Below are 9,218 nucleotides of genomic sequence, written 5' to 3' on the forward strand. Positions count from 1 at the left end.
GAGGAGCTCACCCAGCAACTCAACCTCTTGAAAGGTCCAAACACAGCCACTCTGATGTTGGGGGATCTCAACAGATGGCGTGGGAACCCCAAGGATAAAGAAGCGATTACTCTGGAAAAGACCTTGAACAACATTAGCTTTCAGGTTATGAACTCTGAGCCCACCATGGTTAATGGTAACCAATTGGATTGGGTGGCAACGCACAATCTAGTGATAAGTGGCTTTAATACCACACCATGTATTTGGACAGACCACTGTACAGTAACCTTTCTTGTGACCTTGCCATTCCCCAAACAAAAGGAGGCCAATGAACCCAAGAGGGTGCATTGTCGGAACTACAAAAGGATAGAAAGGATTCCTCTGGAGCAGTGCATACATTAAATCATGAATGAACTTAAGGAAGAGGACACCTGTGATACCATAATGAGAAGCCTGTCCCACCATGTTTAGAACTTGGTGGACCTGAATGCTCCATTGTGGTCCAAATTAATCAGACCTAATAGTAAACACCAAAAGTGGTTCAATTCTGAATTTTGAAGGATAAAGAAGGAAAAAAGGAAAAGAAAAAATAGGTGGTTAAACAACCCCAGAGCACTTAATAAGGAACACCAGAGGGAATGTGAGAAATTATATAAAATCAGCATCAGAGAGGCAAAGAAAAATTATTTCAATGAGCAAGTCTCGTCTGCTGCTATTCGAAAAGCAAATTGTTTTACATCATGAAATCGACTGAGAAGCCCAGAGCACTTGTGCCGACATTCGTACCCACCCATGACGACCTTGATAAGGCCCAGGCAGCCTTCTGCAACAAAATCTTAAGCGCTAGGGAGTTGATTACGAGCGCTCAAGCCAATAAGGCAAAATGTGATCTGCCCTTTGAGACTAATGCTAACTGCATGGAATCATTTAGTTTCAAAGAGATCAACACAGAAGATCTCTTAAAAACTTTATCCTCAATGAGGCCCACTTTGTGTGCAGAGAACATACTGCCCCCCAAAAAACCCTAAGAGAATGTCGATATTTTTGCTCCCATACTTACGAAAATAATTAACGCCTCCTTTTGAGATCAAGCATTGCCCAGTTGCATAAAAAAGTTAACTATCACCCCATTGGTGAAGAAGCCTAATCTCGATCAAAGAGACCCAAGCAACTTAAGGCCGATAAGCAATTGTAACTTTATTTTGAAGGTCATGGACAAAGTAGCCATGGCACAACTGCAGGCATATGTCGAAGCCAACAATATACTCCATCAACAACAATCTGGCTTTTGTGATGCTCACAGCACATAAACAACCATGCTCGATCTTCAGACAAAAATGTTTAGCATAATAGAAAAAGGGAAATACAAGCCTACTCATTCTCCTAGATCTAAGTGCTGCCTTTGATCTTTTGGATCATGATCTACTTAAGCAAGCACTGGAGAAAACAGCAAACTGCTCCAAGGAAGCAATTAGCTGGATAACTTCATTCTTAACAGATAGGAAATCAAAAGTGCATTGGGGAGATACATTCTCTGTGGTGTCCCGCAAGGAGCAAGCAGATCACTGATTCTCTTTAACCTTTACCTGCGGTTCTTGTGCCTAGTCCTGGATAACATTAATGCCTTTTTCACAAACTATGCTGATGACACTCAGCTGGTGGTGGAGCTAAACGGGGACTATGAGAAGGATAGCGAAACAGTAACAACTTTATACAATACAGTTGAATCTTGATGGATCGAGACTGGATATGCCTGAATGGCAAGAAAACTGAGTTGATGGTTTTTGGGTCCCATCAAGCAAGGGCTTAACTTACCCCGCAATATGTGTCCTTCCTTATCAAAGATACTCACATCCAGGTATTGGGTAAGGTAAAACATTGGGGAGGATGCTGGAAGCATCTATGAGTGCCGGTGCCCAAGAATTGTATGTGAGCAAAAACTGCTCCTACTATCTTAGTCTACTGAGAGCCATTAAACCTTTTTTGAGTGATGAAAACTGTGCTATCATAGTGGTAACAACTATACTTTCATGCCTGGATTATGGAAATGCACTCATTTTAGTTATGTTATGTTATGTTATGTTACTTTGCATTTATATAGCACTCTATATATCATCGGTATGATCTGAAAGCGCTGATAGGTTGAACGCCCTTGGGAACCACAGTTCTGGTCAGCAGAAAGATGGTGTTATAGGGTGCGTGGGTGCACCAGTTATGTGTACAGCTGATGTAATTGCCGGGTGATAGCTGCATCCTAGCGTTAGGTGTGGTGTTAAGGATATCAGTTGGATGTGTGCAGGGTTTAGCTGCGTTAGGCCTGAGGGATGCTTGTGTGAGAAACTAGGCCGGAATGACATCAGATTGCTGCGTTTTATTAGGTTGATGAGGTGTTCATGAGGTAGTGTTTGTATGTGAATAGCTAGGGCAAATTTATCCGGGGTATAGCTGTGTTCTAGTTGAGTGATGGTGTATAGTAGAGAGTAGGCTTAGTGATGTGATATATGTTGGCTCTTCCTTAAGGGGCCTAAGACCAGGCACATGAACAGGATGGCAGGGAGCACATCGCCACACGGACACACAGTGCCAGGGGCAGAGTTTATGGTGACAGGAGGGGGCATACGTATATATAGCAACAGCATGGGGAACAAGAAAGCAGGGTACACAGAGACACATGGGCAAGGTGGGCACATATGGTGATGAGAGGGTTGGGTAATACATGGGATACGTAGCAACATCACAGGGACAGGAACACAGGGGGCTGGGCACAATAAAGAAGGGTGCACAGAGGCACAGTGGGCACACACTAGAGGGTAGGGTTATTATATCCATTAAATCAGACAATCCAGTCATTACATCAAGGCATCCATCCATTTCATCATCCATTCATTCCATCCATCACATTAATCCATCCATCCAGTTCTTCCATTTCATTCATCTATACATTAAATCTATCCATTCTATCTATGCATCCAGCCATTTCTTCCATGTCTTCATCATTCATTCCATCCATTTGTTCCCTCAATTCGATGTCCTCCATTACATCGATTCCATCAGTTCCATCCACTCCATCCATTCCATTCCTTCCATACATCAATTCCATCCACTCAAACCATTCCATCATCCATCAGTTCCATATACATACATTCCATCCATCAATTCCATATAAAACATTCTGTTAATTCCACATTTATCTATGCCATCCATTCCATCCATTCATTCCACATGCATCCATCGCTTCCATCCTTTCCATTTATTCCATCCATTCCATCAATTTCATCCATTCCATCAATTTCATCCACTCCATCGACTCCATCAACTCTGTCCACTCAATCCATCTGTTTCATCCATCCATTCCACCCCACATCATGCACTCCATCCATCCACTCCATCTACTCCACCCACTCCATTCCATCCATCAGTTCCATATACATATATCCCATCTTTTCCCAATCAGTAGGTGTATTCATTGAAGAGAAGGAGGGAGTCATAATATGTAATTAAGCATTGGGTCGTTGGGAGTTCAGACACATCTTAACGGTTGTTCTTGGTCTTTTGGAAAAAGCCATGTTTTTAGTAATTTGCACAATATCATATAGTCTTGGGTGTATCGGATGTGTGGTGGAGGTGAGTTCCACAGAGTTGGGGCCAATGCTGAGAAAGAGGATCCTCCAATCCTGACTGAGTTGGTGCTTGGGAACACTAAAAGGAGGGCAGTGCTTGATCCTAGGGTGCAGGGTGGGATGTAAGGTTTTAACTTATCTTGCTGGTATAGTGGGCCGGTCTTGTGCACTGCACGATGAGTGATGCACAGGGTCTTGAAGGTGGCTCTTTGTCTGACTGGGAGCCAGTGGAGGGTTCTGAGAGCTGGAGAGGTGTGGTCTCTTGGACCCAGTGCGAGAAGCAGTTTAGCAGCAGCGTTTTACACCCTTTGGAGTTTATTAAGGTGGTATGCTGGAACTCTTAGGTATAGGGAGTTGGCATAGTCCAGTCTCGACATTACAATGTTGATAACTCTGTTGATTGTAACTTTGTACTTTGTACTTCTGTATGTACCTCACACTTCAGCATGGCTACCTTCAATCTGTCTATTATGTTCTTAATTCTACATTCTGTAGCATGACCGTAAAGTTTTCATGTACTGCCTGTGCCCAGTTACCCTCGGGTTCGGTGTGCTATACAAATGAAATAAACAAACATAAACAAACAAACAATGGACATAACAGCAGCAAGTCTGTTTAGGAAGGAGAGTTAGGAGCAAACAAACAATGTGTTGCTAAATATCATCAAATCCAGAACAATGCAGTCAGGATAATTGAACAAAAATCTAAGTTTGAGCACATTAGCAGTTCCAGAAGGGAATTGCATTGGGTGAAAGTAGAAGACAGAGTACAATTTAAGGCTTTGACTTAGGTCTACAAATGTCTCTATGTGAAAGCTCCAGCATACCTTAAATCTAAGATCAACCATTATGTACCAGGACAAGCAGTAAGAGCAGCAGCCATGGGTACTGTTGCCATTGTACAACATACGCGCGCCAAGGGATTGGGCAAAGCCTTCCAGATAGCAGCAGCAGGTAAATGGAATCAATTACCAGTAAATCTGAGACTTGAGTCTAATTACTTATCATTTCGAAAAAAAATTGAAAACTCACTTAAGTAAGTTCAAGCGTTAGTGTAGCCAGGCAGTTACACGTTGATCATTTGGTAGTACCAAGTGTCCCGTGTCTGTGTCGTGTGTCCCGGTTCGTCTTCACCAGTGTTGTTTTTCTGCGCCCCTATGCTGGCGAGCTTTTGGTGCATTATAAATTCAGTTTGGACCTTCAGCACAATTCATCACAATAAATTCATGTATATAAAAATATATTTTTAAATAAGCATATGAACACATAGGACAATTAAAATCAAATCTGGATTCAGTTATTATCTTACAAGTGATGTTACCCCTAAAATAAAAATAAATATGAGCCTCACGATACTTCCAGGTTGTTAAATTAGATATTGCCCATCAACCTCCTTCTTAGTAGCCAGGTACAAAGCACATATCTATCAGAGGCAAACATCCCTTTTTACTCCGCTGTACAAGTTAAAAACTGCATGGCTTCTCATGTATTTCTTGTCCTCAAGTCAATCAGTAAAGCTTTTAAGTTCCTACGCCTTAAATTTAATGAGACATGACAAGTTAACATAAAATGGGTCAGTGTTTCATTAATGAACTACAGAGGGGACATTCACCAGATCTCAAAGGTAACCATGAATGGGTGTACCATGCTATATACAATGTCCTAATCTAAGGCGGATGTATAGAGAACATTCATAAGGTGGGGAGATTTCATCTAAGATATTTTTACATTTTCCCATCATGTTATTAGGTACAAATTCAGGATCATTCGTCAGTGAGTACCTTATTACCTCTAGCTTTTCCATAGCTTTTTCTCTTCACAGTTACTTTAAGTTCAACTTTTGATGTTCTTTGACACTCAAGGGGATTATCCCAGACGGATTTAGCATTTAGCCTACGTAACAATTGTTTCACATGAAAAACCCAACCACACCTTTTTGCACCTTCCATTTGTAGAAAGTTCCTCAATGCATCTCTATAAGGAACTAAACTCGGGGAAGACCAATGTCTTGGCCAATATAGTGCAGCTTTGAGGGCAATCTGGTCAGCTATAGGACAAGTGTGAAGGGCCAATAGGACTAGTGAAGTTGGGGCATGTTTCAGTAGTAACAATAGCTTCTTTAAAAAAATATTCTCAATTGAAGATAGGGGTATTATATTAGTGTAGCCCCAAATCTCAGAACCATGAAAGGCTGCTGGCAAGGCTGTTTTCCATAGAATTCTACAGCCAGTGAAATTACCCCACTACCGTGACTCAAAAGGAAAGAATGAATACCCCCACTATATTTACTGATTTTAGCTTTAAGGAGGTGATCCAGCCATACCCCTGTTTCATTAATCCTAATCCGCAAGTAATCAATAATCGTAAATTGTTCCAACTTCATGCCATCTACCTGTATTTTCAAGTGGCAGGGCTTAGCAGAAGGAGGTTTAAAAATCATAACTTTGATTTTGTTGGCATTCAGTTCTAGACTGAGCACCTTACAATTTCCCATAAAGATATCAAGAGATGTTTCCAACCCCTTTGGTGACATGGTCAGAATCACCACATCGTCTGTGAAGAAAAGGGTTGGCCACCTCCTGCTTGCAATTCTACACACATCGAAGGCACTGTAGGGATATTCATGCAAAAAGAGCACAAGTGGGGGTTTCATTGGGTAGTATGTAAATGCAGCCGTGTCAGAGTGGGTGCAAGGCACAGCTTTTTAGCAATAAAAGCATTTAGCCAAACCAGCAAAATGGGTTTAGTTTTGGAAGCATTTAGTACAGTGTGCAGTCATTTTAAAAATGTGCATATTTTACAATTGGGATGTTTTCATCTGTGTGGGACTGCATTAAAAAAAACATAATTACCTAATCCTATACTAATTTGTCTTACTAACATATTAACTGCCCCTCTAACATTGTAATGCAGTTCATGAGCACAGTGAGATTCATTCAATTTTTTCATGAAGAGCAGAAATATGTGCGAGAAGAAGGTAAATGAAACATTTGCCTGAGCGCTCATTGTTCTGGTGCAGAGAGAGTTTTTTACAAAACATTTTTTCACAATGATTGGTAGGAATGGAGAGGTGGTACAGCTGATGTCATGGGAGGATGACTTGAAGTTGATAGACAAGGAGAGTTTTTTTAATGGGCAAAGTGAGGGGAAGAGCTCAGAGCTGCCTGGGATTTGAATGCCAGGGATGGGAGATCCATGGCTGCAGTCTTGAAGATAACAGAGGGGCAGAGCTGTCTGGCTTTGAAGCATTCTGAGGCAGTGAAAGGCTGTGTTCCCGGGAGTTGCAGGAAGGCGGTCCGCATAGATAAAGCTCCGGTGGCAAGTGCTCCAGAATTTGCACATTTTGGTGAGTCAGGTCAAAGATGAGGAGCGAAGAGAATGTATGAGATGCATTACATTTATTGAAAGACAGTGTATTGAGATAACTTTAAAAAGAAAAATATGTTTATCTAAGCATGTTGATGCACACTGAGTTCATTTTGCGATGTGTTTTACTTTGATATTTTTGTATGCATTTATTTCAAAAAGAATTGAAGTCCCACAGAGTCCTTGGCGTCCTTGCATTGTACACTTTCGGTTTGCTTTCCCTCACGGTTGCAAGGGGTTAACTCTGCTGGTGGAGCCGGTGCTTGGAGCCTTTTTCTACATAAACTCTTCTGGGCGCGGAGCGTGCAGAATCCTTGGTGTCCTTCGCGATCTGGCACGAAGAGGCAGCAGATAGCAGATGGGGTTTAGTGTCCTGCTTGGTTGCATCTCGACTCCCTCTCCTTCATATTTGTGGAGATTGTGAGTTGTTAGGGGGAAACTGCTGCCGTAGCTGGAGAGAGCGACCTAGAGAGTGTTCCAGTGAGAACCTGTGCACCCATGGGAACTGAAAGCTGATTGGTCTGCTTGAGGAGAACATTTGTGCACTAATTGTGTATCAGGTACTGCCAATGGGCTCACAGGACCATATTCCTATATTGAACTATCAGAGGGCGGTGGGGGAGTGTCGGACTCAGGCATCTCCTTAAGCTACCGGGTGTTCCCTGCCCTCTGTGTTGTGTTTGGTATACACCTATTGGTGCAGTGTTTACCTCGGCATTTTATTTTTTTTCTGGGGGCATTGGAAAAATGTTCAGCAGTAGTGGCTGGGGGACATTTGATATGTGCTACTCACAACCCACGTTGCTATTGAAGGGGGCTGCAAAGAAACTTTTCTCCCCCTCTGTTTTTGAGTCAGTAGTGGGGGCTGCAAGTTTATTCTCTCTCCCTATTTAACCTGCCTCACATATACATATATGTATATATTTGGTTTTATGTATCTGCATTTTGCACACGTTGCACATTGTTTAATGCACATTGCATACTTTTGTATATATATGCTTGGCATAGGGTTTTATAGATGCTTTTTGGGCATTGTTAGTCAATTGTCAGTTAATGAATGGTGCTAAAAGGTTTTACTTTTAGATTATTTTTGTTATATATTCCACTGCTCCATAATTTTTCGCCCATTTGTCCCAAACTGTGGTAAAAATGTTATTTTGTGCGTTTTTACAGGTTTATATTTACTCCCCAGCCAACATTGTTTATTAAAACTTTAATCATGGGGAAAAGAAAAGCTGGGGATGAGGGGAGATCAGGGGCAGTGGGGGGTTCAGGGAAGGGGTCGAAAAAACCTAAGAATGTTAAAACCACAAACGTTGGAAAACCTCCCCAAAACCTGTAACTATTCCTTCTCAGAGATCCCTTGATTCCTATATGGATGTAATGGCTAATAAGATAGTGAGCTGCATGAATGCAGCAGAGTTAGCCTCAAGAGAGGTAGCCCTCCTGTTAGAGGGTCATTGTAATGGAAATAATGGGGCTGATGGCCCTGGACCCTTGCATTGTGAGAAGAGGTCTGAGGATAGGGCCATAGATGGATTGGGGTAGCACAGGAGTTTGGGCAGGAACTAACTATGTTGGGCATGTCGAGGGTAGGTAGCCCAATGTCTGAGGGCCATGATAGTCTGGACCTTGCCTCCTCATTAGCACGTGAGGGGGATAAGGTGTGGTTGGAATCTCTGCTTGATGACAAGTTAAAGCCTCTCCAGCTGATCCTGAACTCCCTACGGGGATTGAAGGAGGGGGTCTTAAATACTTTAGCAATTATGGATGACTCTATAAGAGTAATCTTAATGAAGCTGTGTGATCTGGCCAAAGTTAGGTCGGAAGAGGTGATTGCTGTCGGGCCTTGTGCTATGTGTGTGTCAATAAAGGGTGGACACTCTCCCAGCTGTGACATGGCTGTGGAAGAGTCAAGTCGGCAATCACCCGTTGCTATCATAGTTGATGTCGAAGAAGGGCTTGTTGCCAAAAAGGTGGGGAGGGGGTCTATTTGCAGACTAGAGAGGGAAATCCATTGAAGAGACTGCTTCTTTACAAGGGGTAGGGGATCAAACAATTTTAAACCTAACCCCGGAAGCGGTTCGGAAGTGGGGATTATTACTGGCTTGCCTGGGCTCCCTAAGGGCAGTTTCGAATCAACCCTCTCCCTAATCAATAAGGCGTTGCACTGGATTAATTCTAATCTGATGGGGCCCAAGGTAGATCCCGCAATGATCTGTATGGCTAGAAGAGTGGGTTGGGTTGGTAGCAG

Source organism: Ambystoma mexicanum, chromosome 13 (assembly GCF_040938575.1).
Source record: "Ambystoma mexicanum isolate Mex_15411 chromosome 13, UKY_AmexF1_1, whole genome shotgun sequence".
Classification (NCBI taxonomy): Eukaryota; Metazoa; Chordata; class Amphibia; order Caudata; family Ambystomatidae; genus Ambystoma; species Ambystoma mexicanum.